The following is an 11,122-nucleotide window of genomic DNA, read 5'->3' as shown; positions in this document are numbered from 1 at the left end:
GCAGGAAGATAGTATATCGAGACAATCAACTTCAATCTTGTTTGCGAAGCTTGGCGTCATATTGTTAAGTAGGGTTCTTCAATCTTCTATGTATTTGTTCTTGCAGTTTGTTTCTTAGTTCTGCTTTGGTTTGTAATTTCTCCGCTGCTGATAGTTCTCTATTTATAAGGATATATGGATCTCAATGTAGAATGTCAAGAATATATTGGTGGTAATAAGAGTACCCGGATGCCATGCTAGTTATTAATGAGCTCAGATCTCCTATCTACAAGGATCCTATCCACACATACCCACAGGAGACTACAACTATAAGGCATGCTTCACACGTGCCCACAAACCATCTCATTCGTGTATTGAGATTTTCTCTCCATGACAAGTATGGGAGATGTTCCCAATGCATGCTGAGATGTGCATGTAGGAGTGCAATGTGTGGAACGTCAAAGTGATAGTTGTAGTGTTTGGTTGGTAGGTATGGGTAAAAGATCCGGATTCGTTATTAATGGTGTGTTAGGATAAATGTGAGATCGTGTCAGAATTGGATTGTTTTATTCAGCTATTTAAATTTAAAAGTGAATCTAATAATGCTGCAAATTTTGACCAATGTTCTTAGACAAAAAGGTTTTTCCTTCAAACATATGGCTAAGCATCTTACACTGAAAAGATGTTGTTTGGGTCATGGTTGAGTTGGCCAAGGATGCCTCGTGGCAGCTTCTGCGGCCATCTTCTCTCTCTTTCGCCATGTCAGCATTACGCATGACAAATGATCATGACTAAGAAGGAGTGTCTTGCATGGACAAGGAGGTGAACTTCGCCTAGGAGGAGGAGACATCCCGAAGACCTCAGCAAGGAACCTTATCCGGATGACCCCGAAAGCCTCATCCGTTTAGAACACAAACATACAAATATAAATAGGAATCTCTGCTCAAGGTAAGGGACTTTTGGAAGCACACTCTGAAAATACCTCTATGCTATCTCCTCTATTCGGACCAGCACTTTTCTCGCTTGTTCAGCTCGACCACTTCATTCTCTATTCAACTGACTTGAGCATCAGAGTACCTATTCAGGGAATAACTCTTCGAGCCTCTGACTTTATCTCCTAGTTGCAAATCCTAGTGAACGGCTTCATCCTTCTACCTTCGCTTCTTCCAATTGGTAGGATTATATGATTTTGTCCTTGATTTGGAATACCTCGGGTCGGACAACATCAGGTTGGCACCCGTATGTGAGAAATTCACAAAAAGCAATTTCCAAACCTCCTTTCGCAAACTCAAAACAACCATGCCTAAGAATACATCTGACCGCTTTGGAGCTCGTCCCCCGTCTTGGGGATTTTGCTACCTTCTCAGTTCTTCGCCCCGGGAGCCCCAACAACAGACCATGATCGACCCCACAATTCCAGGCAATGCAACAGAAAGTTGACCACATCCTTGCAATGATGGAGACATTAGGACAACTAGCTCACACCCCTCAGATCGCTTGCCCTGCCGCACAGGCGCTTACCATGACTAATCCTCAAAATAAGGACCCCAAAAAGCACCGCACAAATAGGCACAGGGCCCGGTCCAACCATGAAAGCCAGTAGGCATCTAGAAGACCTAACTCCCTAGTCTGGTCCCGTGCACACGATGCCCACAATAGATCACATCATTCTGCCCAAGTACTGGCAAAGGAATGACTTGGCCAATGTCTACTGCAACCACTGATCTCAATAGCCGAGTCTAGTTCGGTTCGAGACCAACCTACATTCCCAAAAGGAGAAAAGCCTATGGATGTGACCCTGGCCGATAGAGACACAGAGATTAGGGAACTGAGAGAACAACTATTCGAACTAAAATGCATGCAAGTAGACAGAAGCATGGCTCCTCCAATGGCCTGGTCCGCAAAACAGCATTATATCTAGCTCGCGAAGGCACTTGTCTTCGTTCAAGAGATCGTGTATGAGCTCTTACCAGTCAACTGGCAACCTTCTCAGTTCTAGAAGTACAATGGAGCCTTCGACCCAAATGACCACATCGAAGGATTTAAGACTGTGATGATGTTGCACGGCTCCTCCAAAGGTCTCATGTGCAAGGCCTTCATCGCCACTCTCCGTGGAGTTGCCAGAACTTGCTATGCCTCCCTTCCTCTACGGTCCATATCCTCTTGGGAGCAACTAGAGATGCAGTTCTTAGTATAGTTCATCGCTAGTCAGAGACACTAGAAAACACCAACCAACCTCATCTAGGTGCAATAAATGAAGGGAGAGACCTTGAAGGAATACTTGGTGAGGTTCAACGCCGAGGCCGTCTAGGTTCGAGCCTTCGACCCATCAGTAGTAGTGATAGCAATCATGAATGGTCTACACTCCTCTATGTTCAACTTCTCACTATAGAAGAACCCTCATCCCAACTTGACGGCTCTCAAGAAGCATGCCCAAAAATATATGAATGCTGAGGAAGGTCAAGCACTGCAAAGGAGCTAGGAAGACTAGTATGACCAGAAGCAAAGAGATCATGAGGAGTATAGGTCAGACTGAGAAAGAAAAAGGTAGGACCGATGACCTGACCATAGACCGAGGACCCTACCGCCGACGTATAGGAACTTCACTCCCCTGAATGCACCGTGAGTCAAGATACTGATGCAGATTGGCGACTGCAGCTTCGCCCAATGGCCAGAGAAGATAAGGTTCTAGAACAATAAAAGAATTCGGGAGAAATACTATGACTTCCATCTAGACCACGACCATGAGACCAATAGTTGCTGCACTATGTGCCAGCACTTGGAATACCTCATCCAGCAAGTATACCTCAATGGGTTTGTGAACATCAAGGAGCACAAACCGAAAGAGGAAGAATGTCGCCCCAATGCACCACTAGACCGATCTGCCCTAGCGAGTCATCGCTGTCATCTCAGGCGGGATGACTTCTAGGGGGAGAACAGCTCGGCCAATAAGGCCTATGCCAGACTGCATCAGGTTGAAGACAAGGAATAGAAAATACGGTGATAGTATGATCCTATCACTTTCACCGGTGACGACCTCAGGGAGGTCCAAATGCCACATGACGATGCCCTCATGATAACTTTCGAGGTCGCCAACTTCGAAGTCCGACGCATACTAGTAAACACAGGGAGCTCAGCCAACATCCTCTTTGAAGAATCTTTCGAACAACTCGACGTCAACAAAGATCATCTCACGCTAGTCAACACCCCCTTGGTGGGATTCTCTAGGGACTCCCTCATACCCTAGGGTAAAATCACCCTACCACTACTTATAGGCGATGACTCCATCACCACTATGACAATAGTCGATTTCATCATTACCCGTGTCCTTTCCCCTACAATGCCATCCTTAGTCAACCAATGTTGAATGCCCTACGGGCCTCAGTCTCCACATACCACCTGGTTGTAAAGTTCCTGGCCCCGTACAGAGTAGGCGTAGCTCGTAGAAAGTAGAAGACTTCGTCCATCTACCACCTTTTATTGAAGACCTCGAGAAGATGGTTTAGCTTGGATCCCTCATAGAAGGCCACCTTCGAGATGGCATCATGCAACTCCTTAAGGACAACGTTGACGTGTTTGCCTAGTCGGTGGAAGACATGCTAGGGATTGACCCCAGGGTCATCACCCATCTTCTAAATGCCAACTTGCACTACCAACCCATGGGGCAAAGGAAAAGGAGTTTTACCTCAAAATTGTGGCAAGTGACAACAAGGAATTACAGAATTTGCTCGACATCGGCTTTATCCGGGAAGTGGCATACCCAGACTGGCTAGAGAATGTAGTAATGGTCAAGAAGGCCAATGGCTAGTAGGGAATCTGCATTAACATCACTAACCTGAACAGGGCCTACATGAAAGATAGCTTCCCTTACTAAGGATCGACTAGCTCATTGACACAACGACGGAACACAAACTCCTAAGCTTCATGGATACCTTCTCTAATTACAATCAGATTCAAATGCACCTAGATGACCAAGAGAAGATGGCCTTCATCACTGACCAAGGACTGTACTATTACAAGGTGATGCCCTTCGGTCTGAAGAACGTTTGCACTACCTACTAGTAGTTGGTGATTCACATATTTAAGGAACAACTTAGCCGAAATGTGGAGTCTTATGTAGACGACATGCTGGTGAAAAGTAAGAGAGTCAAGTAGCATCTAGCCGAAGTAAAGTTAGTCTTCTACACCCTTAAGAAATACCAAATGAAGCTGAACCCGACCAAGTGTGCCTTCGGTGTTAGTTCCAGTAAGTTCTTAGGATTCAAGGTGACATAGAGGGGGATCAAGGCAAACTTGAAAAATATTCAAGCCATCCTCGACAAGCAATTATCGCATATGTACAAAGAAGTTCAATGCTTCACCAAATGAATAATCGTACTGAACAGATTTATGTCAAAGTTTACAAACCATGTCTGCCCTTCATCAATGCATTAAAAAAGGTGAAGGACTTTCAATGGACCAAGGAGTGTGAGTGGTCCTTCCAGGAATTGAATATCTACTTGAGCTCTCCACCTTTGCTCACAAAGCCAAGCCCAGGAGATCAACTCCTGCTCTACTTATCGGCCAGCAACGAGGTGGTCAACTCAGTCCTAGTAAAGGAGGAAGGTCAGACCCAAAGGCCAATCTATTACACCAGCAAGGTCCTCACAAGCGCAAAGACGCGGTACTCAAACCTGGTATAAGTGTCAGAAAATGACTCACTTTGTGTTGGATTTGGAGTTGCCACTCATCAGTTACAAAAATGGAGGTGATGGGACTTTCGAGAATGCTTTTCAAAAATGTTTTGTTTTAATAGTGACTACAATAGCACGAGGCACCAACTAAACCAGCCTAGTTAAGTCTTGGATGGGAGAGGGAAAGGGTTAGGCACCCCTTTCCAGGGTCCAATAGGTAGGGCCCACATGGTGTATTAAGCGAGCATAATTGCAAGTACATAATTAATAAAAAGCAGCAATGATAAAGAAAGTAACAAACTGGAAATAAACCAACAAAGAAGACCCATTTAATTTATTTAGTATATTTTTTTATTTTTCCTTTTTTTATCCTTTTTTTTAATTTTCATCCGAATCAGACACCTGCATCCTCCATCGGTTCAAAAGGATGTTCCTTTCCATACTCACAGGCCAATCCTCTTTTAGATGTAGGGGCTTGAGCAAAAGGGTGGAAGATTACTCCCTCACCCCTTTTCCATAAGAGCCCCTACCTTCCGGATTCAATGGAATGATCTGAAGAAAGAGGAAGTCCAAACCTCTTGAACTGACTCAGGTAAAAATTTCAATTCGAGTACACCCAATCATTTAATTAAAGTATCCATGAGGCACCATGTTTAATCTGATCTGAAGTTCACCGGATTCCTTATTCAAAGAAGACTTAATCTTCAAAGAAAAGAAGAATCAAAATAAAAAATAAATGCAATAAAATTAATCGAAAATGTACAACAACAATCGGTCCTTCTTTAACCATTACTAACATGCCAATGTGCCCAGATCTATATGAGCAATCTATTGAACGTCCCCAATATCCAATCACAAAGGTTCCATTATCACCTATGATGTCTACCAAAAATTGTAGAGACTGCTTCCATAGGTATTCACTATCATTCCCATAACCCAAAAGCTAGATGAAAAAATACCATTAATGGGGTGTTCTTTTATTGGATTTAGAAAGGAAGGAAAGTTGGTCAATGGGATTTTGGTTCCCATTGACCAAGAATCCCATGTTCTTTTTTCAACTTCTTGTGGGGACCAGGGAAAGTTTATTTTCTTGGGTATCACTTACCTAGGAAAGTGATACCCATCTCCTAGGTGGGTAAATAACTTTTCGACATAGGGGAAAGTTGCTAACACTTGAATGGGACAAAAACACCCCTTTTAATAAAGAATTTCTATGGCTAAAATTGTCATTGCCTTATTTACCTGTGAAATAAAAGAACATGGGTAAATGCACTTACCTAGGTAAGTGTTTCCCAAGAAAAACTTACCTAGGTAATTGCATTTACCTGGATAAGTAACTTACCGAAAAGCGAACGGGGCCTAAGAAGAAAAGAGTGATTATAAGTGAGAATCGAGCTTATGTTGATTATATTTTGGCTTGAATGAATGGTTATGCCATAATAGAGACTAGATTTGGCCAGAGGAGGATTAAGGAAATTACCGCCACTAATCCGGTGCCGACAGAGGCGAATAGTAGATCTTAGTCGGTTGGTGATTTTCGTCGTCGTTGGTTCGTCAGTAGAAAGGAAGAAGACGATGAATAGTTTTCCCTCTTCACTCCCTTCTCAAGTTCAGTGGTAATAGAAAAGGTAGGTCGAAGAAGAAGAAGAAGAAGAAGAAGGAGAAGAAAAAGGGAAAGAGAGAGAGATGGAAGAGAATGACGAAGAGGGTGTACCACCACTGCTTTTGGTTTTAGATTCGTCGTTGCAACCATCGAAATGGAAAGAAAGAAGGGGAAGAAGAGAGAAAGAAAGAGAAAGAGAAAAAGAGAGGGGGCGGCCAGAAGTGGAGTGAAGAATGATGAAGAAGAGGAGAGGGATGGTGAGATCGCTGCTTATAAGAGTTGCGACGACAACTGAACACAGAGGAAGATTTCGAAGAAGAAGAAGAAGAAGAAGAGAGTGAGAGAAGGAGATTTAGGCCAGTAAAGGTAGGATGCACCATCGTTGGTTGTCGTTCAAGGGAGGCAAGGCATGAACAGTTCATTCCCCTTAATTAGAAAGTTAAGTTTGTATTTATAATAGGTCTAGTGGCAATTTGGAAAATTTGTACAAGTTTAAGGGTATTATTGTAATTTTGTGAAAATAGGTCAAACCAAGTCTAGGAGGCTCAAACTGGGTATCATAGTTCAATGGCAAGGATTTTTGGGCCAAAAAATGGAGGGTGGAGATGGGTTTGACCGTGGAGTGGGGTCGGGTAAATGCGGGCTAGTGTTGTTGGCCAAAATGGAATATTCTTTTAGATAGAAGGGTAAATGAGGGTATTCTAGGATGAAATTTCACAAGGTGGGGTTTTTCAGATATTCCAAGTTGATTGGTAAGGTTGGATTGGACCAATTGGGTTCGGATTGGGCAGATCTGGAAAGGGCTTCGACTAATCTGAAGCCTTAAAACAGAATCTTTGAGTGACGAAAGGGCAAACAAGGGTATTTTAGGCTGAAATTTTATAGGTTGGTATTTTATGATAGTTTGAGGTGATTGGTAAGGTTATATTGGGCCAACTAGCCCCGAATCGAGCGGATTTGGAATTTAGTCAATCTAGAGCCTTGAAATGGAATCTTAGTATGACTGAGGGTACATGGAGGTGTTTTGGGCTGAAATTTCATATGTAGGGGTTTTCTGGAATTTTGGGGTGATTAGAAAGGTTTGATTGGTTTAGATATCTTTGGATCAAGTGGATACAGGTTGTGCATGCAAGAGGTGTCGAAATGAAATCTTTGTGTAATGAGAGGATAAATAGGGGTATTTCGAGTTGAAATTTTATGGGTAGGTGTTTTGGTGTGTTTGGATTTTAACGATGGCGTATGGTCAGTTCAAGGGAGTCAAGATCATAAAAATTTAGGTCAATGAGATGTAAAATAAAATCTTGGTTCGATAAACGGATAAGTGGAAGAATCTAGGGTTGAAACTTTATGGGTATGTCCTTTAATGTGTTTGGAGTTTAATGGTGTGCTATGATTGGTTTGGATGTGTTAAGATGAAGGGGATTTGGGTACCAAGTGTTTAGGCTAACAAGAGATGCCAGAATGGAATCTTCACTTGATGAAGGGAAACAAGGGAATCTTGAGCTGAAATTTCATGAGTAGGGGTTTTGGGAGGTCCTATATCTGATGGTGGTGTTGGATCTATTGGTTAAGGTGTAAGTAGGGGTGGATCAGGGACATCGGATAGGTATCGAACAGGATTAACAAGGGATCTGAGGGCTCTCGGGATGAAATTTAGGTTTTTTGGGTTTTTAAGTGTTTCTAAGAGATCGAAAACTAGCTATTGATACGATTGTGGACACACTAGAGTAGGCACCCTAAAAGAAGGATTAGATCGAGTTGTGGCTGCAAATCTAGCTAGGTGGCTAGATATGAATTGTACTTCTCTCCCTCCTTGATGCTTGGTTCCAGACTTCTTTGTCTCAAAGGTGGTTACCCCTACTCTAATCATCAGTGGCTTAATCTGTCTATACCTAAGAGATTCTTCGATCCTGACAACTCCTTTCACCACTTCACTAAAGTCCTTAAGCAGTTATGCAACCAACAAAGTATGGTATGGATCTTTCAAAGTCTTGATAAAGAGTCTAACCATTTCTTCCTTGGGCATGGCGTGACACAGTTTGGATGCCATTTTACACAACCTATAAGCATAGTCTTGGAAAGATTCTCCAGGATTCTGAGGCATGGACTCAAGATCTACTCAATCTAGCACTAGTTCCATATTGTAGGAAAAGTGGTCAAAGAATGCTTCAGATACTTGTTTTCCATGATTTATTTTTCTCTTCCTCAAGATTAACAAATCACATTCTAGCACTCCTAGTTAGGCTCTTCTGAAACATTTGGATCAAGAGCTTCATTAAAACCATATTGAAACATATCCCAACACCACCATCAGATATAGGACCTTTTTTTATGGATTTTATATAATACCTTTTTTATTTTCTAGACTTTGGAATTTCCCATTTTTTATATTTTGGATTTTCTTTCATTTCTTTTTTTCTTGCATTTTTTATTTCATATTTTAGATTTTTTGTTTCCCACCCCCCTTTTTTTTTAATTTTCCATTTTTATCTTTTGGGATTTTTCTTCCACTCCTTTTTCATTTGAGATTTTCCATTGTTTTATATTTAGGTTTATTCCTTTTTTTTGTATTTTGTGTTTTCCCTTTTTATTATTTTTTCATTTTCAATTTATTTATTTTTGTTATGGATTTTCCCATTTTTTGTATTTTGATTTTGCTTTTTCTTTTGGATTTTGGACTTTTCCGTTTTGTTTTTTTTTCTGCATCTTGAATTTTCTCTTTTTATTTTGAGTTTCCCTCTTTTTATGTTTTTTTTTTTGTATCTAGGATTTCCCCTTTTTTGAATTTTTGATTTTTTTTTTAATTTGGATTTTATTCTTCTTTCTTTTTTTTTATTTTGACATTTCCTTTCTTTTTGATTTTTTTCTTCCTCTTTAAAAGCTTGCCCTTTATGTTTCCTCTCATTTTATTTGTTGGATTTAGCATTATATTTTTTATTTTTTATTCGATTATAAATATATATATATATATATATGTATATTTGGGGAATTGTTTTTCTACTTTTCCTTCCTTTCTTCTTCTTTTATCTTACTCTTCTTTAATTTTTTGGATTTTAATGTTTTAATTTTTATTAATTTTCATTTATGTATATTTGTGCTTAATGAAACCTTACTACCCCTTTTGTATTTCTATTTTTTTTTACTTTTTTACTTTTTTTTTCTTTTTTGTTTTACTTTTTTCTTCTTTTTTTATATAATGTTTTTTGATCTTATATTTTTTATTTTTTATTTTTTGGACTCTTGATTTTCTTATTTGTTATTGACTTTTTTATCCTTTTTTTTATATTTTGATTTTATGTTATTATTTGGTGTGGGCCCCATAAGGGGCATTCAAGAGGTGGTTGGCACCCTAACTAATTAGGTTGACACGTGGAGTGTGATGTATGAGATTAGAGTGTGACACCTAGATCCATGGCTGAGGTCACCAGTCTACAAACCTCCATCCATACGAGCTTCTCATGTTGGTGACTAGCTGAGAGCTTTCCACTAGACTCTCTTCCAATGGGATGCTAAATCTAAGTGTAAGATGATGTGTGTAGAGTGTGTATGAGCCCTAAGTGTACCAGACTCTCTCCCAATAGGACGATGGGATGCTAAACATCAAGAGAGCAGTTATTATTCTAATAGAAGGAAAACAACATTGAAGCATGCAATATATATAAAAAAAATGGAAACTAAGCCAAATGGGCCCCATGTGGGCCCTACCTATGGTCCAAAAGTCCCTAGCAGCGTCACCAATCTATGAACATCAAAAAACGACTTACTTTGGGCTGGATTTGAAGTCACCACACATCAGTTATGGAAATGGAGATGGTGGGACCTCCAAGAATGCTTTCAAAACTGTTTTGTTTTAATAGTGACTCCAATAGCCCAAGGCACCAGCTAAACCAGTTTTGATAAGTCTTGGATGAGAGAGGGAAGGGGTTAAGCACACCTCTCCTAGGTCCAATAGGTGGGACCCAGCAATTACAAGTACATAATTAATAAAAAGCAACAATGATAAAGAAAGTAACAAACTAAAAATAAACCAACATAGGAGACATATTTAATTTATTTCTTATTCTTTTATTTTTCCTTTTTTATCCCTTTTCTAATTTCCATCCAAATTAGAGACATGCATCCTCCATACACTCATAAGGATGGTCCCTTCCCTACTTACAGACCAGTCCCCTTTTGGGCTAATATAGAGCCTAAAAAATGGAATCTTTATGTGATGAAAGGGCAAACATGGGTATTTTGGGCTGAAATTTCATAGGTAGGTATTTTATGACAGTTTGAGGAGATTGGTAAGGTTAGATTGGGCTAACTAGGTCCGGATTTGGCGGATTTGGAATCCGATCAATCTAGAGCCTTGAAATGAAATCTTGGTATGATTGAGTGTAAACGGAAGTTTATTGGGCTGAAATTTCATATGTAAGGTTTTTTTTAGGAATTATGGGGTGATTGGCAAGGTTTGATTGGTTTAGATGTGTTTGGATCAAGTGGATAGAAGTTGTGGGTGCAATAGGTGACAAAAAGAAATCTTTGTATGATGAAAGAGTAAATATGGGTATTTTGGGTTGATAGTTTATAGACAGGTGTTTTGGTGTGTCCGGAGTCTAACGATGGCATTTAATCGGTTCAAGGGGGTCAAGATTGTAAAAATTTTGGTCAACAAAATTTTGCTACATAGAAGCTTGGTTTGATAAGCGGAAGAATGAGGGAATCTAGGGTTGAAACTTTCTAGGTGGGTGATTTGATGTGCCTGGAGTTTAATGGTGTGCTATGATTAGCTCAGATATGTTAAGATGAAGAGGATCTGGGTTTTGAGTGTTTAGAATAACAAGAGACGTCGGAATGGAATCTTCACTTGATGAAGGGCTAAACA

Source organism: Nelumbo lutea, chromosome 1 (genome assembly GCF_056320005.1).
Source record: "Nelumbo lutea isolate HS-2025 chromosome 1, American lotus-T2T, whole genome shotgun sequence".
Taxonomy (NCBI): domain Eukaryota; kingdom Viridiplantae; phylum Streptophyta; class Magnoliopsida; order Proteales; family Nelumbonaceae; genus Nelumbo; species Nelumbo lutea.
This window is presented reverse-complemented; position numbering follows the sequence as displayed.